The 27,018-nt window shown below is 37.0% G+C and overlaps 1 pseudogene; it reads right to left on the bottom strand.

Annotated features, from left to right (window-relative positions):
• Positions 1–1,010: 1,010 nt before the first annotated feature.
• LOC146937899 (serpin-ZX-like) lies at positions 1,011–25,531 on the bottom strand (annotated as a pseudogene).
• Between the last annotated feature and the right edge of the window lie 1,487 nt (positions 25,532–27,018).

Genomic DNA, 27,018 nt, shown 5'->3' with positions numbered 1-27,018 from the left:
ATAAGCTGATTTTGAAAAAGAGGTCGTTAAAATCTAATTTGCATAAATAAGTTGTTTTTTGAAAAAAAAGGTTGTAATAAGCTGTTTTTGATAAATAAGCTGTTTAGAAAAAGTTGTTTTGAAAAGAGATCGTAATAATTAGGTTATATCTAAAATTGTCAATTTGAATTATTATGAGGGCAAAATTGTTAATTTGTATGCTTAACCCCCCAAAACCCCCCAATTTGGTGGAACTTTAAAATTGAACAAATGAAGCCCTTCTAAACCCCCCAAAACCTTTCCCTTGTTTTTTAAAACTCGCAAACAAAGGTTTACCTCTCCATAAGTCTTTCCTTCCCCTCCCTTCCCCTCCAAAACCCAACTCACAAACAAAGCCTAATTAGTGGACGTTGCCGTGATGGCTATTCCATTGTTGGCAAGTCAATTTAAAAACCAAAGCATTTGCTACGGGATAAGCAATCCATTAGAATCTTGTAGGTGACCTGAAACTATGTTTTTGAAGATTTGCCTCTGTTACATTCTGTTTCATCAAATCAGAGCAATTTCAAATTCATATACTCCATATAACAAAAGCAGTAAGATATGCTAATTTTAAATCATCATATAGTATATGTTTAAATCATCCATCTAATTAACGAGTCTATTAGAAATAAAAAAGAATAAATCTAAAACTCACTAAATATCTAATTTATTATCATCTTTAAAAAAAAATTAATTTATTATATTGGATAGACTATATAAATCACAGACCTGAGGCTAGTTTCTCCTCCCAACTAGTATTTATTGTTGACACTATCCAACAGTTGAAAATTGCAATGATAACATTATTCCATATTAGAGTTAACTTTCACTGGTAGTTCCGTGTCAAGGATGAAGAATCAAAACATGAAGAAGTAATCATTCAAAACCTAAACTATACTATCTTCATAAAACAATGCATTCTTATTAATTAAGCAAGATTTTACTTAATCTAGGGGTAATCCAATTGATTTGAGAATGGGACGTTAAGATCACATCACAAGAGGATTTAGAACTTGTCCAATAAAGAGTACCTGTTGGAACATGTGTGGAAATTGAGTTAAAAAGACTAAACACAAATTCTCATGTTGGGTAGAATTCTCATGTTGGGTAGAACTAGTGTTGTGTGAATTGAAAAAAGTGGAAGTTCCACATCGGATAGAACACACACATTAGTAGTGTTTATATAGTGGGGGTGTACCTCTAATTAATGGGGGTACATAAGCACTAGAGAAAAATATATATTGATATATATTTTATTATTTAGATTATTTAGAAATGATAAATTAAATAATTAATTTAATCATTATTAGAAAGTGCTTTCTTAGTCCCCAAGTTTTGCTAAAATATTTTTGTACTAAATCTAATATATTTTGGTACTCAATTGAGATATTTTTGTACTAAATTTAGAAATGATAAATTAAATAATTAATTTAATCATTATTAGAAAGTGCTTTCTTAGTCCCCAAGTTTTGCTAAAATATTTTTGTACTAAATCTAATATATTTTGGTACTCAATTGAGATATTTTTGTACTAAATCTAATATGTGAATTACTTAATGACAAAGTAATGTATTACTTGTTCCCAAAGTTTATCACTTATTAGTTGTGAATTTTCTCTATAAATAGAGAGCTCACACAGTGCATTCCACACACCAAATAGTTTCATTGAGTTGTCGGGAACTCTTTCTCTCTTCTCCCCTTTTTGACTTGTGTTGACGAGTCTTTCATCTCTTCTCCCTCCTTCGACTTGTTTAACAAGTCCTTCTCCTTTTTCTACTTCTTTCTGTCCCTTCGGAATTAAGAGTGTTCTTAAGACCATAGTCCCTTTTCGGTTTAATGGCCCTTCGGAATTAAGAATGGTCTTAAAAACGTAGTCCCTTCGATAATATAAGTCCCTTCGGAATAAAGAGTACTATTAAGATCATAGTCCCTTTTCGTAATAATAATGTCCCGTCGGAATTAAGAATGATCTTAACGGTATATAAATTATTTCAATAATTTTCTATTTGAGGAGAAATGGTGGTAACACCATATTTGAGTGGTCATAGTACCGTATTGATAGTTTGGAGAACTTAAAGGTTAGAATGGTGGAAACACCATATTTGAGAGGTCTTAGCACCATAGAATGGTAATAATACCATATTAAAGTGGTTTCAGTATTAAAGAGTGGTCTTAGTACCATATTTGAAGGTGTAATTCTCGAACGGTTTTCTACGGTGCAGTAGTTAACCGCACAGTTGTAGCTGGGCTTGTTTTATCCTGGAGGCGGCATGGTTGATAGTCTACCTTGCACAATTTTGGGTAGTGCCACGAAACGTCTTAAAGAGAGCGACCTGGTCGTGACTCAACCTAGTAACAACTTCGGTAGATAATAGAATTTGGAAATCCAAATACAACAGTTTGGAAATCCAAAAACAACAATTTTAAGACGTTTCGATTTGCTATGTCTACCGAAGAAGTTACTTATTGAGATTACGTTGGCCCTAAATACATTAAGGATAAATCAAGCTATAGAAATACATCTTTCGACTGAAACGATGAAGTGCTTATTATTTAAAACAACAACACTATGAAATTCACATATCTCTTTTTGGTAAAATGTGGAGTAAATTGTGGGTATCTATATTTGTCCCTGGACACCAACATGGTAATATCCCAAAATTCTTAAGTCTCTTGTGACGTTGATGGCAATGATAATTTGGCAGTATTATTTTAAGCATACGGTTTTAATTATGGTTATCTTGGTTCCTATGTACTGTTTTAAGATTTGACATCGCACATGAAGTGTAAATTATGGAAAAATTGCAGCCACTTCACTTGAAAAACAGTAACAAGAAAATTATGCTTCTAACAATATTGAGAGTTCAAGACTCCAATAAGTGCAACAACATTGTTAGAATATTTGGTACCAGGGATGAACCACAGACCGATCAAGCCAAAATAACTGCAACCTATAATTGTCCAAAAAGAAAATTAATTTCATATTTTTATTGAATAAGACTGAGTTAACTCAGACTTAAAGAGAGACTTGTGTATCATGCATTCTTGTGGGAAAAGGTTGTGCCTTTGATGACATGTTCAATATTAAATTCTCTTTCTATATAAGTTGGGTAATTTTAATGTTTGACATATCAAAATTTATCACGTGAACATGCATTTAATTTTAAATTTGAGTAACTTGGATTTAATTCCAAAGTTATATGATTAAACAATTTTATTTTTTGCAGTCAAGATAAATGAACCAAAAGTTCATATAAATTGCAGTCAAGATAAATGAACCAAAAGTTCATATAAATCAATGTTTAGAGAATTTGAATCTCTAAACTTAATATTATGATATGTGTAAACTTGATGGCACATAACCTAGAAATGATAAAATGATTTATCATATTTATTGATGACTGTGAATTTTGGAAAATAAAATTGATATGCTTGAATGTTCAATTTTTTATAACAAAAATTGAAATTTATAGAGTACCCAAGTCTAAGAACAAAAATTCTAATTAAGAAATTTTTGAAGAAAGGACAATCCAACTTGTCTTATTTTTGAACTTGGGATTGTCTGAACTATATTTGGATTCTGGACCCCGAGAGTTGAACTCACTAGTAGAGCCTATGAATGTGTATTCGTCGGGTATGCGATAAATAACGAAACATAGGTTTTATGACCTAAATGTTAAAGTGATCATAGAATTTAAAAGATGTCGATTTCTATGTAAAAGTTTACCCCTTTAACTAAAGAATAGTGGGGGCACTAGTGGGGGGCTCTAATGGGAGCACGACATTAGTGGGGGCAAAATAAATTCCCTTCTAAAAATTAAGAACTAGTGGGGGCACTATATCTAATCACATTCATGTAATTAGAAATAGTTATGAAAACATCAAACGAGATGTTATAGAACCTCAAGGAGGTAAGAAAGCTAAAATTGCTAAAGAGTATGAACTTGGTTTATACATTGAAAGAAGATTCATTAAGCCTTAAAGAAGTTATATCCTCATTGGATGCTGAATTATGGCAAAAGCAATAAACGATGAAATGAATTTTTCAGAGTCTAACAAAACATGACACTTGGTTGACTTGTCTCATAGTTGCAAAACCAATCGGTTGTATTTGGATTTTGGAAAAAAGGAACTAAAACCTGATGGTACGGTTGATGAATACAAGGCTCTCCTTGTAGTCAAAGGTTTTAGACAAAGAGAAAAATATAGACTTCTTCGACATTTATTCACCAGTCATGAAAATCATATCCATAAGAGTACTAGTCCCTTTAGCCGCCGTTCATAACTCGATAGTACTACAAATGGATGTGAAAGTTGCCTCTTTTTATGGTGAACTAGAAGAAGAAATCTATATAGAACAACCTGAAAAATTTTGTGATTCATGGACAAGAAAACAAGGTATGTAAGTTAGATAATTCTTTGTATGGTCTAAAATAAACTCCTGAGGAATGGCATGAAAAAATTGACATTCTAATGCTATCGAATGAGTACAAAGTGAATGAAAGTGACAAAGAATATTTGCACGATCATATGTCTCTATGAAGACAACTTGCTCATATTTGGTTTAAAGATTCATGTTATGAATTATGTGAAATCATTGTTTATCAACAACATTGATAAGAAAGACCTAGACAAAGTTGAAGTAATTCTTGGTTTCAAGATTACTAGATCATAAAAGAGAACCTTTTTGATAAATCTCACAAAGTTGAGAAGATCTTAAGGAAATGTAACTATTTGACCGTAAACTTGCAATCATATATTATGATCCAAGTGTTAGAACACTTGAGATGGAGTTAGAAAAACAGAATATGTGAGCATTATTGACAGTACTTAGGTATGTCATTGAATGTATTAGACCCGACATTGCTAATGTCGTGAAACTCTTGTGCAAGTTTACTAGTAGACAAATGAGAAGCATTGACATGCTATTGAAAGAGTCATGAGGTGCCTTAAGAAGACTATGACTCTAAGATTAAATTATGAGGAGTAACATATTATATGGTACAAGATATAAAATAGAACATCTTTCAGATGAATATTTAGCGACTAGTGTTTGCACATTGAGCATCACTAGAGGAGTTATTTGTTGAAACAAATGATATTGACTCAGTTCACTATGGAATGAATCTGAGATGAGAACACTAGAGAAAACTAGTGAAGAAGCAAGTTGATAAGATGCTTGCTAATTGAGAACCCTTAGTGGGTAAAACTGTTTCCGAAAGTGTTAATTTATTGTGATAGTCTGCAGCTATTACAAAATTGAGAATCGTTACCATAATGGTGAGAGACGATTATTTAGGCACGAACACATAAAGAATTAGAGAGCTAGCTACTCTCAAAAGGAACAGTTAAAGTATATCGTGCACGTACGGATAAAGAATTAGTTAATCCTTTGATGAAAGGAATTACTGGAAAGAAAGTCCTAAACACATCCAATAGGATGGGACTAATGCCCAAAGGTCACAAGTGATGGTAACCCGACCTACATGACTGGAGATCCCAAGAAATAGGTTCAATGGGTAATAACAAGTCACAAGTGATAGAACATGCTATGTTAAAAGTAAGAAAGCATGATTCCTGCAGCGATAGAAGGATGAGATAATAGAAACTCTTAATGAGATCTATACTCTATTTTGAGTGGAGTACATAGCTACAGGAGTACTCTTGATAGACTCACCTCTACGAATGTGGAACTAAGGGCCGGTTCCTATGGGATTCGGGGCAGAATACCTAGAGCGTTCGTTAAACCGGGATACACGTGCAAGGCCATAAACGCACGAGCTTTTAGAATACACCTTATGAAAAGGTTTGTGTGTGGGTTCTATGTCTGAGATAGAGTTCAATGCTGTAAGCAACTCTTGTTAATCAGAATTTTACTCGCTATGAAAAGGTTCAAGTTGTAGGTGACACCTTTGTTTACTAGCAAATCTTATGGAGACGTTTTTGACGTTATTTATGAAACCATATTTTAAATTCAAGTGGGGGATTGTTGGAACATGTGTGGAAATTGAGTTAAAAAGACTAAACACAAATTCCCATGTTGGGTAGAACTAGTGTTGTGTGAATTGAAAAAAGTGGAAGTCTCACATCGGATAGAACACACACATTAGTAGTGTTTATATAGTGGGGGTGTACCTCTAATTAATGGGGGTACATAAACACTAGAGAAAAATATATATTGATATATATTTTATTATTTAGAAATGATAAATTCAATAATTAATTTAATCATTATTAGAAAGTGCTTACTTAGTCCCCAAGTTTTGCTAAAATATTTTTGCACTAAATCTAATATATTTTGGTACTCAATTGAGATATTTTTGTACTAAATCTAATATGTGAATTACTTAATGACAAAGCAATGTATTACTTGTTCCCAAAGTTTCTCACTTATTAGTTGTGAATTTTCTCTATAAATAGAGAGCTCACACAGTGCATTCCACACACCAAAGAGTTTCATTGAGTTGTCGGGAACTCTTTCTCTCTTCTCCCCCTTTTTGACTTGTGTTGACGAGTCTTTCATCTCTTCTCCCTCCTTCGACTTGTTTAACAAGTCCTTCTCCTTTTTCTACTCCTTTTTGTCCCTTCAGAATTAAGAGTGTTCTTAAGACCATAGTCCCTTTTCGGTTTAATGTCCCTTCGGAATTAAGAATGGTCTTAAAAACATAGTCCCTTCGATAATATAAGTCCCTTCGGAATAAAGAGTACTATTAAGATCATAGTCCCTTTTCGTAATAATAATGTCCCGTCGGAATTAAGAATGATCTTAACGGTATATAAATTATTTCAATAATTTTCTATTTGAGGAGAAATGGTGGTAACACCATATTTGAGTGGTCATAGTACCGTATTGATAGTTTGGAGAACTTAAAGGTTAGAATGGTGGAAACACCATATTTGAGAGGTCTTAGCACCATAGAATGGTAATAATACCATATTAAAGTGGTTTCAGTATTAAAGAGTGGTCTTAGTACCATATTTGAAGGTGTAATTCTCGAACTGTTTTCTACGGTGCAGTAGTTAACCGCACAGTTGTAGCTGGGCTTGTTTTATCCTGGAGGCGGCGTGGTTGATAGTCTACCTTGCACAATTTTGGGTAGTGCCACGAAACGTCTTAAAGAGAGCGACCTGGTCGTGACTCAACCTAGTAACAACTTCGGTAGATAATAGAATTTAGAAATCCAAATACAACAGTTTGGAAATCCAAAAACAACAGTACCGTTCCAGACAAATCTTCTCTGATAAAAAACAAGAAAGGGTAGTCAGCTACAAAGTCAATCGGAATCGGCGGAGGGCTGATAAGCCCACTACCACAAGTCATAGGGGTATACAGTGCGAGCACCGCAGCAGCTTTGGTTCCTTGTTCATTTACTTCAATAAAAGACTTGTGGAATACTTCGGAAACATAAAGGTTTTTACTCGTAGGAGAGTCCACCATTTATGTCAAACCTCCTTCAGATAAAGGTAAAACCACTCCTAGCTCCTTAAGCATATTAGAAGTTTCAAGCTCAAAAGAAATTTTGAATCTTGGAATTCTGAAGTCACCTACTCGCACTGTGTGTTTAGGACATATATGTTCCAGAAACTCAGATTCAGAAGCTACCTTTTCAGTCAAAGCTAACAACCCATCTTTTGCATCAGGAAGAAAAAAGTACATAGAGAAATAACACTTATCACTTTGCCTATAAGCATCATGCTTATAAAAAAGACGGAGGACCTTAAAACCATCAAAAACACTAATAAGTTGTCTCTCCCGGCTTGTCATGAAGGGAACCTTTACTGAGCTGCCATTAAGAAGGTTAAAATCATAGTCTTTTGTTTTTGAAGTATCAAACCCCTGTAACCATGCTCCTTTGAAGTATAGTGCATTTGCAAAGATGAAGTTGGTTAAACTTTTATCCGAGTGGAGTGGAAGTAGATTTTTTATAAGGCCATTTGTCTTTTTTTCAGCCCACAAATTCACTTCTTTTCTCACTTCAAGAGCCTTTAAAACAATATCAAATATAAATTAATAATTGAAAAAAGATCAATTGAATTCTTTTAGTGAGCATTTCAATAGAAGAATTTAACTTTTTCATGATATGATTGTCACATATTTTGTTGCTAAATTGGTTTGATACATCAAAGATGAATTAATACCTTACAACAAATAGGTGAGACTGAATTGCAAAACAGCATTCATTTAATTAGCAAAACATTGATTGTTTACATAGAAGTTGATATTTGTTATGTACATAAGTGCTAAAGGATCAGGTGGGTTGTTTTGTCTTTACTGCAGGTAAATATGGACATAATTTTCTATTCAAATCCAATTAAACTTGGAGAAACCTAAGGTTTGGTGTCACAGAAAATCCTTTTATGAATCAAGTTTGAGAGTTCTTTTGTGTATCAAGTTTGTATATGATCAGAATGCAAACCATTTCATCACACTAAATTAAATATATAAAACTTACAAAAATAATTACTAACATATGTGCCTTGTCTCCTTTGTGTTGAAATTACTAAAAAAATTCTATTAATAGAAAAAGACAAGAATAAAAATGAATATTTAGGTCACAGTTTGTTTGAATATACCTTGTTCACGAAATCAACAGAGGCAATATTGGCTTTGAAATCAGTAGCCACAGTTTGTTTGAAGGAAGGTTGAAGAGAAAGTGATTGTTCAACCCACATACCATTGATAAAAGATAGCAGAGGTCCGCCGGCTGCAGTGGCATCGGCAAGCACGTAAGAAACGAGTTGAGAGGACAAGGATTTGAGTTCATCAGTGGATTTGGATTGGAGGAAGGTGAGAAGTTGATCTTGTGTGGGACCCTCTGCGCTGATAAGTGTTCAAAAGTGATATACTTCATATGGTAGTTTAGGCATTTTAGTGACTTGTTTTGCAAGATTCTCCATGGAAAACTCCAATTATTATGCAAATATGTCATTTATGCTTTTGAACCTTATTCTACCCTTTTTGTGCAGGAAAATACAAGCAAGGAGCAAGAAACGTCAAAGTTCAAATCCATACGCTATTAGCGTGATCAAGAGATGCCAATGTCCAGAGACATACGCCAATAGCGTACCTGGGGCGTGATTCTGGAGCACTTGTGAAGAATTCGCTATTAGCGAATATTACGCTATTAGCGTAATCACTCCAGACAGATACGCTAATAGCGTACCTGGAGCGAAGCCAAGGAGAAGTTGTCAAGAAATACGCTATTAGCGTAATTGCTCCAGAGAGCTACACCATTAGCGTGGTTTGAGCTACACCATTAGCGTATACATGTCTATGTGTAGCTATCATCTACTCTTGTAGTTTGAGGTAATCAAATAAGATATTATGTAATCCTTTGATCTTTTAATATATAAGGTTCTAGCTTAATGATTCAATATTGTTGTTATTCTTGTTCTTAATGCTTTCAATGAGATTCAAGATGATTTGGACACGAACTCTTGAATCTATAACTAGAATAACAATCTATCTTAAGTTATATCACTCTTGACAAGTTTGTAAATCTTTGATAATCACTTTAATCAAGAACTTAATGCTTTTGGACATTTAATCAGGCTGGACACGGTCGATTAAGTTATCCGATCGTCTTTATTATCGTTTAAAGGATTTGGACACGAATGTTTAAACGATACTTTAGAAATAACGATATCGCTTTGGACACGAATGATATTGTAGAAATGACTGTGATAATATTGGTTATAAAGCTAGAATCCGTTAATCGATCGAGAGATTGCTGCTATTATGCTTGGTTGATTTCTTGAGCCGCAAGCGAAATAGTTCTATCTCTTTTCGCTTTTATTTTATTGTCAATTAGAAGTAGTTTTACAAACAAACAATTTATATCCAAACCCTTAATGTGAACTATTGTGAAAATGCTTATGATTAACGCAACTCCCTATGGAAACGATCCTATATTATACTCACGTGTATATAGTTTTATGACATGTAAAAATCTTACATCAAAATGGCGCCGTTGTCGGGGAGTAACAGAATTTTATCATAAGTAATGAAACAATTTTGTCATGTTAAGCAATTTTGCACAAAATTCTTTCATGCATATAACATACACATATAACATTCATTAATCTTTTTGTGCTAACCACCTGGTATAATCTTTGTGAACTTTGTTTATGCGAGGTATCGTTGCTAAAGATCAACTTCAGTTTGATCCTGAGATTGAGAAAACTGCTCGATTACTTAAAGCTAAAGCAAAGGAAGCTAAAAGGTTAGCCAGGCTGGCTCAGCCGGGATCTTCCATCTTTATTCCTTCACCTTCTGGTTCGGTTCATACATTATCTCCTAGTGGGTCTCCACACTCGTCTGCACCATCATCTCCGAAGAGTGAACCATTTCTAGTCATGGCTAATGAAAGTGAAAATGAGAATGCACTTCCGTGTTGGGTTAGTCCAAGGAGGCTTGCTAGTCTTGGAAATCAAAATACTAAGCAAGTTGAGTTGAAGTCGGGGTTAATTCATTTGATAACTCAAAACCCTTTCACTGGTATGGATCATGAAGAACCCTATAAACATCTCACCAATATCTATGTTATGGCCGGAACACTTGGTTTGAAAGAAGATGAGGAAGAGAATATGTTTGCTAAATTATTCCCTCATTCTTTGATTGGGAAAGCTTAGGAGTGGTACTTGGATCAACCGACCTCTTTGATGAAGAATTGGAATGGCTTGGAGGCAGCTTTTCAAGAACGTTTCTTTCCGGAGGATAGGCATCTTGAAGCCAAGACATCTATTACAACTTTTGCTCAAGGTTCTAGTGAGACATTATGTAAGGCATGGGAGAGGTACACATCTTTGCTAAGGAATTGTCCGAAGCATGGTTATGATAGTCAAATGCAAATCCATCTCTTTCGTCAAGGGCTTCAAGGTGAGTCCAAGACGATGTTAGATATAAGCTCAGGTGGAGCACTTATGTTGAAATCTCCTGCTGAAGCCGTGAAGATCATAAACCAAATGGCGCTCAACACTCGCAAATCGTCTCACAACCGGAATCCTTCACAACGGAAAGCCGGTATTCTTGAATTGGATGCAAATGATGCGGTGTTGGCTCAAAACAAGCTCCTCACTCAACAAATGGAGGCTATGCAAAAAGAAATGAGAGCCATGCCAAAGCAAATCTTAGAATCTCTTCAAAAAGAAGACGGAACTTCTCAAGTGAACACATGTGAGCTATGTACGGGTGATCATCCCACCGGTTTTTGTCCAGCACCTGGTTCTTTTGAAGAAGAAGAGGTCAATTTTGTGGGAAGCCAACAACAAAGGCCCAACCAACCTCAAGGGCAACAAGCCGGTAGCTCAAACCAACCAAGATATCCGGGTAATCCAAACTTTCAAAGACCAAACCCATTCAACCAACCATAGAGAACACCATACAACTACCAATATCCACAACCAAACTTCTACCAACAACCATTCAATCAATTCCAACAACCATTCAATAACCAATTCCAATATTCACCACAAAATAACCCACAACCACCAAATAGTTCTCAAAGTACCGATGAAACCTCAAAGCAATTTATGCAATTGTCAATGGCCAATCAAAAGAATACCGATGCGTCTATCAAAGGCCTTGAGACACAAGTCGGTCAATTGGCTCAACAAATGGCTCAAGGTAATCAACAAGGAGGACCGTTCACCGCCAACACTCAACCAAATCCTAAATCATAGCAATTAAAAGCTATAACAACAAGGAGTGGCAAGGTGATTAGTGAGGGGTTAGGTGATGTTATTGAAGGGAAAAAGAAGGTTGTCGAAGATGTTGTCGAGGAGGAAGATGTAGTGGAGTTAGAGAAGGATGTAGATATAGAAAATAAAGGACAGTTAGTTGAAAAACAAAAAAATGAAAAAAGAGAAATAGTTGAAGAAGAGGAGATGGAGAGAATAAAAAAAGATGTGCTGCAAGGAAAAGGCAAGAAGAAAGAAGTTGAGAAGAAAGTGGCTACTCAACAATACCGTATCCACATGCTCCCTCAAAGAAAGATAAAGAGCATCAATACTCAAGGTTTCTAGAACTCTTCAAGAAATTGCAAATTGATATACCATTCTCAGAAGCCTTGGAGCAAATGCCGGTCTATGCAAAATTCATGATAGATATCCTTTCCAAGAAGAGAAGAATCAACGATGAAGAGACCATCCAAATTGATGCCAATTGTAGTGCTATCATTCAAAGAAGTTTGCCTAAGAAAGAGCAAGACCCGGGAAGAGTCACTCTACCGGTAGCTATTGGCACAACCAATGTAGGTAAAGCACTACTTGATCTTGGATCAAGCATAAATCTCATGCCTTTGTCCGTTGCCAAAAGAGTTGGCAACCTTTGTATCAAGCGGACTAGGATGAAATTGCAATTGGCGGATAAATCTTTTGCAACACCACTAGGAATGGCCGAAGATGTTCTTGTAAAAGTGGACAAATTTGTTTTTCCGGAGGACTTTGTGGTGATGGATCTTGAAGAAGATGAGGATGTGCCTCTATTAATGGGAAGGAATTTCATGCAAACAGCTCGGATGATGATTGATCTTGATGATAATATCATGAAGGTTAAAGTAAATGATGAAGAGGTTACTTTCAACATCCGGGAAGCTTTGAAGCACTCAAAAGACAAGGGTGCATGCTTCAAAATGGATGCAACTGAAGAAGTCATCTTGACAACTCGGAAGCAATTGCATAAAAGGACACCTCTTGAGAGTGTTTTGATGGATGCACTCAATGCTATCGATGAAGATGAAGCAAGAGAAATTGAAGAGTGTTTGAAGGAGCTAGATTCTTTGAAAAAGATTCCTCCACATGAAGCCATACTTGAAGAATTGAAAGCGGAATCTAATGAAGAAGCAAAAGTTGATGACACCAAGGTAGAGTTAAAGGTTTTACCATCAAATTTGAAATATGTTTTTCTAGAGAATGATGGTACCAAACCGGTGGTCATTACTAGCTCCTTGTCCATCGATGATGAAACAAAGTTGGTAGAGATCCTCAAAGTCAACAAGGAAGCGATAGGGTGGAATTTATCCGACTTGAAAGGGATACGTCCATCTTATTGTATGCACAAGATTATGATGGAAGAAAACTTCAAACCGGTAGCACAACCGCAACGCCGCTTGAATCCAAACATGAAAGACGTGGTGCGCAAGGAAGTAGTGAAGTTGCTTGAAGCCGGCATGATCTATCCAATCTCGGATAGTGCTTGGGTAAGCCTGGTTCAAGTAGTTCCCAAGAAAGGAGGGATGACGGTGATTACCAATGATAAGAATGAATTGATCCCAACAAGAACCGTCACCGGATGGAGGATGTGTATCGATTATAGAAGACTTAATCAAGCAACAAGGAAGGATCACTTTCCTTTGCCCTTCATGGATCAAATGCTTGAAAGACTCTCCGGTCAATCCTTTTATTGCTTTCTTGACGGTTACTCCGGTTACAATCAAATTGTCGTGAACCCCAAAGATCATGAGAAGACGGCCTTTACTTGTCCTTTTGGTATTTTTGCTTATCGAAGAATGCCATTTGGCTTGTGTAATGCACCTGCAACTTTTCAACGGTGTGTTCAAGCCATATTCTCCGATTTAATTGGTAAGTGCATGGAGGTGTTCATGGATGATTTCTCTATTTTTGGATCATCATTTGATATGTGTTTGAAGAGCTTGGATATCGTGCTGAAGCGGTGTATTGAAACTAGTTTGGTGCTCAATTGGGAGAAGTGTCATTTCATGGTTACTGAGGGTATTGTCCTTGGTCACAAGATTTCTTCTAAGGGTATTGAGGTAGACCAAGCTAAGGTCGATGTTATTGGAAAGCTCCCACCACCGGTGAATGTCAAAGGTGTTTGTAGTTTTCTTGGCCATGCCGGTTTCTACCGGAGATTCATCAAAGACTTTTCAAAGATAGCAAAGCCAATGAGCAACTTGCTCAACAATTATAAGTCTTTTATTTTTGATAACGATTGTCTTTTTGCATTTGAAACTTTGAAAGAGAAGTTGACCACAGCACCAATAATCATAGCTCGTAATTGGGACTTAAATTTTGAATTAATGTGTGATGCTAGTGATTATGTTGTTGGTGCGGTGTTGGGTCAACGTAAGAACAAAATTTTTCATGCTATTCACTATGCAAGTAAGGTTTTAAATGAGGCACAAATCAATTATGCCACCACTGAGAAAGAATTACTTGCAATAGTTTATGCAATGGAGAAATTTCGTTCTTACTTTATAGGTTCCAAAATTGTTGTCTATACTGATCATGCAGCTATCAAGTATCTCCTCACTAAGTCCGATTCAAAGCCACGGCTCCTCCGATGGATGTTGTTGCTACAAGAGTTTGACTTAGAGATCAAAGATAAGAAAGGCATGAAGAATCTTGTAGCTGAGCACCCTTCAAGGTTGAAAAACAATGAAGTGATAAAGAATGAACCCGAAGTTCTTGAAGAATTTCCCGATGAAAAGTTGCTTGTAGTCAATGTGAGACCTTGGTTTGCCGACATGGTAAACTACAAAGCAACTGGGTTCATTCCTGAATATTATACAAGGCAATAATGCAAGAAGTTCCTCCATGATGCTAATCAATATGTATGGGATGATCCATACTTGTTCAAAATTGGAGCGGACAATCTCTTGCGTAGGTGTGTAGATGATGAAGAGGCAAAGAAGATCCTATGGCGATGTCACAATTCAACCTATGGAGGTCACTTCAACGGGGAAATAACTGCCGCAAAGGTACTTCAATCCGGTTTCTATTGGGCAAATTTTTTTAAAGATGCCAATTCACATTGCAAGCATTGTGATGAATGTCAAAGAACCGGATCAATGTCAAAAAGAAGTGAGATGCCTCTACAAAACATCCTTGAAGTAGAAGTGTTTGATTGTTGGGGTATAGATTTTGTTGGCCCTTTTCCTTCATCATTCTCCAATGAATACATCTTGGTAGTTGTTGATTATGTCTCAAAGTGGGTGGAAGCCGTAGCATCACCTAAAGCCGATAGTAAGACGGTAGTGAAGTTTCTAAAGAAGAATATTTTCACCCGGTTTGGTACACCAAGAGTTCTCATTAGTGATGGAGGGTCACACTTTTGCAACACACAACTTGCCAAGGCCTTAGATCACTATGGAGTCAAGCACAAGGTGGCATCACCTTATCATCCGCAAACAAATGGACAAGCTGAAGTTTCCAACCGGGAGATCAAAAGAATACTTGAGAAGACGGTCTCTACATCTCGGAAGGATTGGTCGGCTAAACTTGATGAAGCTTTGTGGGCATATAGGACTGCTTATAAGTCTCCTATATGCCTCACTCCCTTTCAAATGGTCTATGGTAAATCTTGTCACTAACCGGTCGAGCTCGAACACAAAGCATTTTGGGCACTCAAGTTCCTAAATTTTGATCAAGAGAAGGCCGGTGAAAAGCGAAAAGTTCAAATGCATGAGCTTGAAGAGATGAGAAATCAAGCTTATGAATCTTCAAAACTTTACAAGGAGAGGCTCAAGAAATACCATGACTAGAAGATCATCCAGAGACAATTCATGCCGGGGGAATTGGTATTGTTTTTCAATTCAAGGCTAAAACTTTTTCTGGGCAAATTGAAGTCTAAGTGGTCCGAACCTTTCATGGTTAAAGAGGTTAAACCATATGGAGCTGTTGAACTAGAGGATCCAGTTACAAAAGCCAGCTGGACAGTGAATGGGCAGAGACTTAAGCCCTATTTCGGTGGTGGAATTGATTGGAGTTTGTCGACGATTTCACTAATCGAACCATGATTTCTTCAAGTTAAATGCGTCAAGCTCATGACGTAAAACAAGCTCTTGCTGGGAGGCACTCAGTTTTGTAAGTATTTTAATGTTTATAGCATGTAGTAGTAGATCATAAGCATTCAAAGCAAAAATGAAACAACTTTGAAAAACTGATCCTGAAGCTTTTCGCTATTAGCGAAAATTTCGCTATTAGCGTGAAAGCTCCAGAAAGCTGCGCTAATAGCGTGTTTCTTCAGAACTTGCCCAGATTTTCAAAATTTTTGATTATTTTTAAATGTCCAATTGCATTTTGTGCTAATTCTTTCCATACAATATGTTGGTATTTCCTGGTTGTTTTGCAGATGGCACCTAAAAATCCACCTAAGACCACCGGTACCAAACGTCCCAGAGGAAAATCTGCCTCCACCTCAGCTGTACCCCAACCAGATAACCGTTTCCCCACACCAGCCTATTATGCCAGGTTTACTAAGATGAGACAATACAAGACCTGGCATGAAAAGACCTTTGACATACACCCATATGGTGAACACTTAGATATGCTCCATATATTCTTTGATCGCAAATGGAACAAACTCATCTATCCTGCAACTGAAATTAACACTGACCTAGTGAGGGAGTTCTATTGCAACGCTGTGCCTGATAGCTCTCCTACCACCATAGCTGATGATTTTGCCTAGACTTCCTTTGTGAGAGGGAAGGAAATCCCTTTTGATAGAGATTCAGTTAATATTTTCCTGAACAATGCCTTGGACCTTGAACCATCCCCTGATCCCACTGTACCTACCTTGTGTACGTATGGTAAAAGAAATGCCCAAGGAAGCTGGAAGTATGAGCAGATTGAGAGGGATATTATGAACAAGGGTAGGTACTTTGTTAGGAATGACAAAGGAGAGATCAAACATGCACTCACCAAAGAGATGAATGCTAATGATGTGCCCAGAGCCCACACTTCTGATGCCCCAAAGGCTGTTCTCCCACTCATCTGGTGTATCATGAAGGGAGTTCAGGCTGACATTGCTAGGATCATAGCCAATGAGATGAAGCATGTGGCTTTAAAGTGTGCCACAGGTGCGAAGAAAGTTGCTTTGATCTTTCCGGGACTTATCATGGGCTTGCTTAAGGCCAATGGAGTGACCATTTCTGGACCCTTTGATGAAGACATTGAGGGCACCATTACTGACAGTGCTATTCGTACCTGGGAGCAAATGCCGGTCTATGCAAAATTCATGAAAGATATCCTTTCCAAGAAGAGAAGAATCAACGATGAAGAGACCATCCAAATTGATGCCAATTGTAGTGTTATCATTCAAAGAAGTTTGCCTAAGAAAGAGCAAGATCCGGGAAGAGTCACTCTACCGGTAGCTATTGGCACAACCAATGTAGGTAAAGCACTACTTGATCTTGGATCAAGCATAAATCTCATGCCTTTGTCCGTTGCCAAAAGAGTTGGCAACCTTTGTATCAAGCGGACTAGGATGAAATTGCAATTGGCGGATAAATCTTTTGCAACACCACTAGGAATGGCCGAAGATGTTCTTGTAAAAGTGGACAAATTTGTTTTTCCGGAGGACTTTGTGGTGATGGATCTTGAAGAAGATGAGGATGTTCCTCTATTAATGGGAAGGAATTTCATGCAAACAGCTCGGATGATGATTGATCTTGATGATAATATCATGAAGGTTAAAGTAAATGATGAAGAGGTTACTTTCAACATCCGGGAAGCTTTGAAGCACTCAAAAGACAAGGGTGCATGCTTCAAAATGGATGCAACCGAAGAAGTCATCTTGATAACTCGGAAGCAATTGCATAAAAGGACACCTCTTGAGAGTGTTTTGATGGATGCACTCAATGCTATCGATGAAGATGAAGCAAGAGAAATTGAAGAGTGTTTGAAGGAGCTAGATTCTTTGAAAAAGATTCCTCCACATGAAGCCATACTTGAAGAATTGAAAGCGGAATCTAATGAAGAAGCAAAAGTTGATGACACCAAGGTAGAGTTAAAGGTTTTACCATCAAATTTGAAATATGTTTTTCTAGAGAATGATGGTACCAAACCGGTGGTCATTACTAGCTCCTTGTCCATCGATGATGAAACAAAGTTGGTAGAGATCCTCAAAGTCAACAAGGAAGCGATAGGGTGGAATTTATCCGACTTGAAAGGGATACGTCCATCTTATTGTATGCACAAGATTATGATGGAAGAAAACTTCAAACCGGTAGCACAACCGTAACGCCGCTTGAATCCAAACATGAAAGAGGTGGTGCGCAAGGAAGTAGTGAAGTTGCTTGAAGCCGGCATGATCTATCCAATCTCGGATAGTGCTTGGGTAAGCCTGGTTCAAGTAGTTCCCAAGAAAGGAGGGATGACGGTGATTACCAATGATAAGAATGAATTGATCCCAACAAGAACCGTCACCGGATGGAGGATGTGTATCGATTATAGAAGACTTAATCAAGCAACAAGGAAGGATCACTTTCCTTTGCCCTTCATGGATCAAATGCTTGAAAGACTCTCCGGTCAATCCTTTTATTGCTTTCTTGACGGTTACTCCGGTTACAATCAAATTGTCGTGAACCCCAAAGATCATGAGAAGACGGCCTTTACTTGTCCTTTTGGTATTTTTGCTTATCGAAGAATGCCATTTGGCTTGTGTAATGCACCTGCAACTTTTCAACGGTGTGTTCAAGCCATATTCTCCGATTTAATTGGTAAGTGCATGGAGGTGTTCATGGATGATTTCTCTATTTTTGGATCATCATTTGATATGTGTTTGAAGAGCTTGGATACCGTGCTGAAGCGGTGTATTGAAACTAGTTTGGTGCTCAATTGGGAGAAGTGTCATTTCATGGTTACTGAGGGTATTGTCCTTGGTCACGAGATTTCTTCTAAGGGTATTGAGGTAGACCAAGCTAAGGTCGATCTTATTGGAAAGCTCCCACCACCGGTGAATGTCAAAGGTGTTTGTAGTTTTCTTGGCCATGTCGGTTTCTACCGGAGATTCATCAAAGACTTTTCAAAGATAGCAAAGCCAATGAGCAACTTGCTCAACAATTATAAGTCTTTTATTTTTGATAATGATTGTCTTTTTGCATTTGAAACTTTGAAAGAGAAGTTGACCACCGCATCAATAATCATAGCTCCTAATTGGGACTTAAATTTTGAATTAATGTGTGATGCTAGTGATTATGTTGTTGGTGCGGTATTGGGTCAACGTAAGAACACAATTTTTCATGCTATTCACTATGCAAGTAAGGTTTTAAATGAGGCACAAATCAATTATGCCACCACTGAGAAAGAATTACTTGCAATAGTTTATGCAATGGAGAAATTTCGTTCTTACTTTATAGGTTCCAAAATTGTTGTTTATACTGATCATGCAGCTATCAAGTATCTCCTCACTAAGTCTGATTCAAAGCCACAGCTCCTCCGATGGATGTTGTTGCTACAAGAGTTTGACTTAGAGATCAAAGATAAGAAAGGCATGGAGAATCTTGTAGCTGATCACCTTTCAAGGTTGACAAACAATGAAGTGACAAAGAATGAACCCGAAGTTCTTGAAGAATTTCCCGATGAAAAGTTGCTTGTAGTCAATGTGAGACCTTGGTTTGCCGACATGGTAAACTACAAAGCAAATGTGTTCATTCCTGAATATTATACAAGGCAACAATGCAAGAAGTTCCTCCATGATGCTAATCAATATGTATGGGATGAGCCATACTTGTTCAAAATTGGAGCAGACAATCTCTTGCGTAGGTGTGTAGATGATGAAGAGGCAAAGAAGATCCTATGGCGATGTCACAATTCAACCTATGGAGGTCACTTCAACGGGGAAATAACCGCCGCAAAGGTACTTCAATCCGGTTTCTATTGGCCAAATTTTTTTAAAGATGCCAATTCACATTGCAAGCATTGTGATGAATGTCAAAGAACCGGATCAATGTCAAAAAGAAGTGAGATGCCTCTACAAAACATCCTTGAAGTAGAAGTGTTTGATTGTTGGGGTATAGATTTTGTTGGCCCTTTTCCTTCATCATTCTCTAATGAATACATCTTGGTAGCTGTTGATTATGTCTCAAAGTGGGTGGAAGCCGTAGCATCACCTAAAGCCGATAGTAAGACGGTAGTGAAGTTTCTAAAGAAGAATATTTTCACCCGGTTTGGTACACCAAGAGTTCTCATTAGTGATGGAGGGTCACACTTTTGCAACACACAACTTGCCAAGGCCTTAGATCACTATGGAGTCAAGCACAAGGTGGCATCACCTTATCATCCGCAAACAAATGGACAAGCTGAAGTTTCCAACCGGGAGATCAAAAGAATACTTGAGAAGACGGTCTCTACATCTCGGAAGGATTGGTCGGCTAAACTTCATGAAGCTTTGTGGGCATATAGGACTGCTTATAAGTCTCCTATAGGCCTCACTCCCTTTCAAATGGTCTATGGTAAATCTTGTCACTAACCGGTCGAGCTCGAACACAAAGCATTTTGGGCACTCAAGTTCCTAAATTTTGATCAAGAGAAGGCCGGTGAAAAGTGAAAAGTTCAAATGCATGAGCTTGAAGAGATGAGAAATCAAGCTTATGAATCTTCAAAACTTTACAAGGAGAGGCTCAAGAAATACCATGACTAGAAGATCATCCAGAGACAATTCATGCTGGGGAATTGGTATTGCTTTTCAATTCAAGGCTAAAACTTTTTCTGGGCAAATTGAAGTCTAAGTGGTCCGAACCTTTCATGGTTAAAGAGGTTAAACCATATGGAGCTGTTGAACTAGAGGATCCAGTTACAAAAGCCAGCTGGACAGTGAATGGGCAGAGACTTAAGCCCTATTTCGGTGGTGGAATTGATTGGAGTTTGTCGACGATTTCACTAATCGAACCATGATTTCTTCAAGTTAAATGCGTCAAGCTCATGACGTAAAACAAGCTCTTGCTGGGAGGCACCCAGTTTTGTAAGTATTTTAATGTTTATAGCATGTAGTAGTAGATCATAAGCATTCAAAGAAAAAATGAAACAACTTTGAAAAACTGATCCTGAAGCTTTTCGCTATTAGCGAAAATTTCGCTATTAGCGTGAAAGCTCCAGAGAGCTGCGCTAATAGCGTGTTTCTTCAGAACTTGCCCAGATTTTCAAAATTATTGATTATTTTTAAATGTCCAATTGCATTTTGTGCTAATTCTTTCCATACAATATGTTGGTATTTCCTGGTTGTTTTGCAGATGGCACCTAAAAATCCAACTAAGACCACCGGTACCAAACGTCCCAGAGGAAAATCTGCCTCCACCTCAGCTGTACCCCAACCAGATAACCGTTTCCCCACACTAGCCTATTATGCCAGGTTTACTAAGATGAGACAATACAAGACCTGGCATGAAAAGACCTTTGACATACACCCAGATGGTGAACACTTAGATATGCTCCATATATTCTTTGATCGCAAATGGAACAAACTCATCTATCCCACAACTGAAATTAACACTGACCTAGTGAGGGAGTACTATTGCAACGCTGTTCCTGATAGCTCACCTACCACCATAGCTGATGATTTTGCCTAGACTTCCTTTGTGAGAGGGAAGGAAATCCCTTTTGATAGAGATTCAATTAATATTTTCCTGAACAATGCCTTGGACCTTGAACCATCCCCTGATCCCACTGTACCTACCTTGTGTACGTATGGTAAAAGAAATGCCCAAGGAAGCTGGAAGTATGAGCAGATTGAGAGGGATATTATGAACAAGGGTAGGTACTTTGTTAGGAATGACAAAGGAGAGATCAAACATGCACTCACCAAAGAGATGAATGCTAATGATGTGCCCAGAGCCCACACTTCTGATGCCCCAAAGGCTGTTCTCCCACTCATCTGGTGTATCATGAAGGGAGTTCAGGCTGACATTGCTAGGATCATAGCCAATGAGATGAAGCATGTGGCTTTAAAGTGTGCCACAGGTGCGAAGAAAGTTGCTTTGATCTTTCCGGGACTTATCATGGGCTTGCTTAAGGCCAATGGAGTGACCATTTCTGGACCCTTTGATGAAGACATTGAGGGCACCATTACTGACATTGCTATTCGTACCTGGGAGAAGAGGGAGCAGAGGGCAGCCCAGTACCACTTTTCTGATGACGAGGGTGGCCCATCTGAGGCCACTTTTGATTTTGCTGCTTTTCAAACTTTTATGCAGGAACAACAGTTGCACAACCAGTATGTGCGGAACCAGAATTCTTTCATCATGGATCAAAATGAGGCTGTTTACCGGAGCAACATGGGCATCCATCAGGATCTATATAATGCTCATATGTATCCGGGGAATGCTGATTACCCGGTTATGACACCTGAGCAGTACCAGGCCTATGTTCACTGGCGTGAGGGCAGGCCAGGTCCTTATGTGGGGGTGGCAGATGTGGATGATGAAGCGACACCTGATGATGCTGGAGATGATGCTGGTGATGATGCTGGAGTTGGTACTGAGGACTTAGACATGGATGAGGAAGATGACGCAGAGGATGATGATCAGTGATCATTTTTTCTGTTTTTAGTGATGTTTTCATTTATGCTTTTGAACTTAATGTTTTTAATTTGCTGTTGGTACTTATTTTAATTTCGGTGTATTATGTACTCTTCGAGCACTGTGGTTTTTAGTGCTCGACTTGATACTTTGGTACTTTATGTCGGTTTAATAATTTAGCTTTTTATTGGTTTAACTAACAATGGGATGAATTTTTTGTTTTAATCTTGCTTGTGTCTTTTGAAAGAAAAATTTGCTCATGAACATTAAAGTTGAAGTGCTCAAAAGAGCCAATTATTGAGCAAACAAACAGGTGAGTGATAATGATATTATTTGTGAGAAAGCGCAAAGCCAAGGTATTGGTTTCCCGTTATTCTAGGTTTTTACTAAGAATTTGAAACTTGTACTTTGCACAAAATATATCTCATCTAATTCTTGTCATAAACATAAATATTTGTGAACCACTTAGTACTTAACCTAATTGTGAGGAAGCTTCAATTTGTATATATGCTGGAGACCGATAATCACCGTTTAACTTGTTTTTGTTATGTTAAATCTGATAATTATTTTGAATTGTTTGAAAGCATGGAAAGGATCAAGGCACTTTTTGAATTGAGTTAACCAAATTGACCACATAAATCCTACCTGTGAGAAGAGTGTGTATCGGATACCCCAATATGAGCCAAACGAATCAAGTCCTCAAACATGAACTGTCAATATTCATAAGCACAATGCTCATTGAATTTGCCTGAATTTTTTCAAAAATCCAGTTCATGCTTGACTCATTTTAGGACTTTGATATTTTCACTTTGTTGAACCCTTAACTTTATTGTACTTTGTCCCTTGCCTTAGAATAGGGGAACATTCAATTAGAGTTTTGTTGTATTCAAGTTGGGGAGAAAAGGAGGCATTATATGTCAAGTATCTTGGTGAATTGTTAGAATAACCTGACAACATTGAAGAAAAGAAAAAAAATTGTACATATGAAAAAGAAAAGAGAAGAAAAACAAGAAAAAGAAAGAAAAATCAAAAATAGAATAAGTTGTCAAGGTTATCAGTTAGATTGTTTATCACCAAGGGTTTGTAATGATTGGTAGGGAAGATTATGGATTTCAGTTGTTGATACGAAGAATGTTCCTCTTTGATAGGCTTTCTGATCAATTGCCCCACATATGACATTTCTTTTGTAGCCCGTCTAAGTTATAACCCTCTAAAGACCTTTAGATCCATGCTTTTGTGCTTTTTGAGATTATATTTGGATGGACACCTAACTTAATCAGGATGTTAGCATGATTGTTGGATGTGTGTTCATTACCCTCGCTTTTTGTTATTATATTTCATCTACTTTCAAAGAAGTGTGTTAGGTGTGGTTCATAGATAGTTATGTTTATGTTTTGAATTTCATGATGTATAGTTTGTGCTTAGGACATATTTCACATTCATAGTTTGCACTTAGAGTAGCGGACGACTTCATGCTTGCCCGCATAATCATATTTGAATCACCATTTGAAAATTTTTGTTTTGGATTGTTTGACACGGTGTTGAAAACCATGTCCAAAGCCTTGTAAGTTTCCATTTCGATTGATTTGTTTAAGGACAAACAAAAAGCCAAGTTGGGGAGAGTTTGATAAGTGTTCAAAAGTGATATACTTCATATGGTAGTTTAGGCATTTTAGTGACTTGTTTTGCAAGATTCTCCATGGAAAACTCCAATTATTATGCAAATATGTCATTTATGCTTTTGAACCTTATTCTACCCTTTATGTGCAGGAAAATACAAGCAAGGAGCAAGAAACGTCAAAGTTCAAATCCATACGCTATTAGCGTGTTCTACGCTATTAGCGTAATCAAGAGATGCCAAAGTCCAGAGAGATACGCCAATAACGTACCTGGGGCGTGATTCTGGAGCACTTGTGAAGAATTCGCTATTAGCGAATATTACTCTATTAGCGTAATCACTCCAGACAGATACGCTAATAGCGTACCTGGAGCGAAGCCAAGGAAAAGTTGTCAAGAAACACGCTATTAGCGTGATATACGCTATTAGCGTAATTGCTCCAGAGAGCTACGCCATTAGCGTGGTTTGGGCGAAGCAGGGCAAAAAGGACCAACATGGAAGGCTTCCATTGGCCATTAAATAGGCCGACATACTGCGCTATTAGCGTACATTTCGCTATTAGCGCAGGTGCAAAAACTTAGCCCATTTAAATAGCCATTTTATCTCTCTTTTAGGTCATTCACTATTCCATTAGATATTTTTCATACATTCTAAGAGAGAGGTTAGATCTATTTCTTGAAGAGAAACACAAAGCAAGTGATTTAGGAGTAGATTCAACCCTAGATTCATTGAGACATCAAGGATCTTGACATGGAATCTTCATCTTTCCTTCATCCTTTGCATAGTTTACATGTCTATGTGTAGCTATCATCTACTCTTGTAGTTTGAGGTAATCAAATAAGCTATAATGTAATCCTTTGATCTTTTAATATATAAGGTTCTAGCTTAATGATTCAATATTGTTGTTATTCTTGTTCTTAATGCTTTCAATGAGATTCAAGATGATTTGGACACGAACTCTTGAATCTATAACTAGAATAACAATCTATCTTAAGTTATATCACTCTTTACAAGTTTGTAAATCTTTGATAATCACTTTTAATCAAGAATTTAATGCTTTTGGACATTTAATGAGGCTGGACACGGTCGATTAAGTTATCCGATCGACTTTATTATCGTTTAAAGGATTTGGACACGAATGTTTAAACGATACTTTAGAAATAACGATATCGCTTTGGACACGAAGGATATTGTAGAAATGATTGTGATAATATTGGTTATAAATCTAGAATCCGTTAATCGATCGAGAGATTGTTGCTGTTATGCTTGGTTGATTTCTTGAGCCGCAAGCGAAATAGTTCTATCTCTTCTCGCTTTTATTTTATTGTCAATTAGAAGTAGTTTTACAAACAAACAATTTATATCCAAACCCTTAATGTGAACTACTGTGAAAATGCTTATAATTAACGCAACTCCCTGTGGAAACGATCCTATATTATACTCACGTGTATATAGTTTTATGACATGTAAAAATCTTACAACATGCGCCGGCCGCAATTATGCTGAGCATAATGTGGAGTGACAACGGTGAAAACACAACGTTATTTTCTTTGTATTCTTCTTTGGAGAACAAATGTTTGGCAACGGTCAAAGAAACCTTGGTTAGGTTGGTCATTGATTCGCTGTGGAAATTCATTGCTCTTCTGATTGAAATTGAACCCAATTCACTGCGGAAATTCATTGCTCTTCTTAATGAAATTGAAACCAACTTTGAAGACCTAACAGGCACAACCGAGAGTGTTTGCAATCAGGTAAAATATGTAATTAAAAAGTCACCTCACAAATATTTGTATTTATAGTTTTAATCAAAACCAAAAATTGATATAAAATGCAGTTCATAATTTATACATGTTAGTGCAATAAAAAGAGTGCAAAGACAGACACGTGAGTATGACTCGGTTATTAATTTTGCACTATTAATATTTTTTTTTTTGGTTACAAAAAGGGTGGAAGAGTGCACTATTAATTTTGATGGGATCCGATGCATTAATGCTGGTATGATCGCACCTATTTGCATTATTAATCTGATTCTATAAACTGAATTCATTATTTTAGTTTAGCCAATGACTTTTGTCAAACCTCTTGATTAGAAAGGTAAAACTACATTTCCTTCAACATATTTTTTTTTGGAGTTTCCTTCAACATATTAGAAGTTTCAAACCTAAAAAAAATAATATTGAATCTTGGAATCCTGAAGGCATCAACTTCCAATTTTTGACGAGGAAGCTTTTGTTCTAAGAACTCAGATTCGGAAGCTACATTCTCAGTCAAAATTGACAACCCATCTTATGTATCGGGAAGAAAAAAGTACATAGATAATTGACATTTATCTTCACCTTGCTTATATGGAAAACCAGGTACTTTGAAACCATAAAACCATTTATAAACAGCACCTTCTCGTCGGTTATGAAGGGAGCCTGGACTAGGCAGCCCTTGATACGGTAGAAATCACATTTTTTTTTCTTCTTTTGTGAAGCATTAAACTTCTGCTCCCATGCTCTTCAAAAGTTAACCTGCAGAGGTAAAATTTTATGTACTACCTCCGTTCCTACTTACAAGACCCTTTTGAAAAAATACGGGAATTAAGAAAATTAAAAGTGACTATAAATTTGTTTGTAATTACTATTGTTTTTACAAATTTGTCCTTTAAGAGAGATGGTTACTATAACTGAAAATCATCTTAGTTGTATACTATGATGCTAGCTAATCGGCCCAAAGGATCATTCTTTACTTACCTTCACGTCGAACTTCGGATTACCAGAGCTCTTTTCCCTTTTTCTTGAAAACCGGAGAGTTAATCCCATAAAATACAAACCAAAATTTGTTGTTATTATAAAACCAATTGTAGAAAGCTGCATACATTAAAATGGAACAAATTAACCACACTCTAACAACTTAATTATGCTGCTGCCAACACATTCAACTGTTAATCACAGATAGTGACAACACAATTATACAATTGTCTTGGTACTCATCAGTATCTGTATCCCTCCTCTACCATTTGCTCCACTTGCATCCAATTTTCATTATCGCACGACTTATACAAGTGCAATATTTTTTTATGGATTATCAGGAAACTTCTAGACAACCCAATGTAATGGATTAACAAACCACTGTGAAAAT

This window comes from Medicago sativa, chromosome 3, assembly GCF_051527215.1.
Source record: "Medicago sativa cultivar Bolivia chromosome 3, Bolivia_mono, whole genome shotgun sequence".
Classification (NCBI taxonomy): Eukaryota; Viridiplantae; Streptophyta; class Magnoliopsida; order Fabales; family Fabaceae; genus Medicago; species Medicago sativa.
The sequence above is the reverse complement of the archived record's forward strand: the minus strand, read 5'-3'. Positions and strand labels throughout refer to the sequence as shown.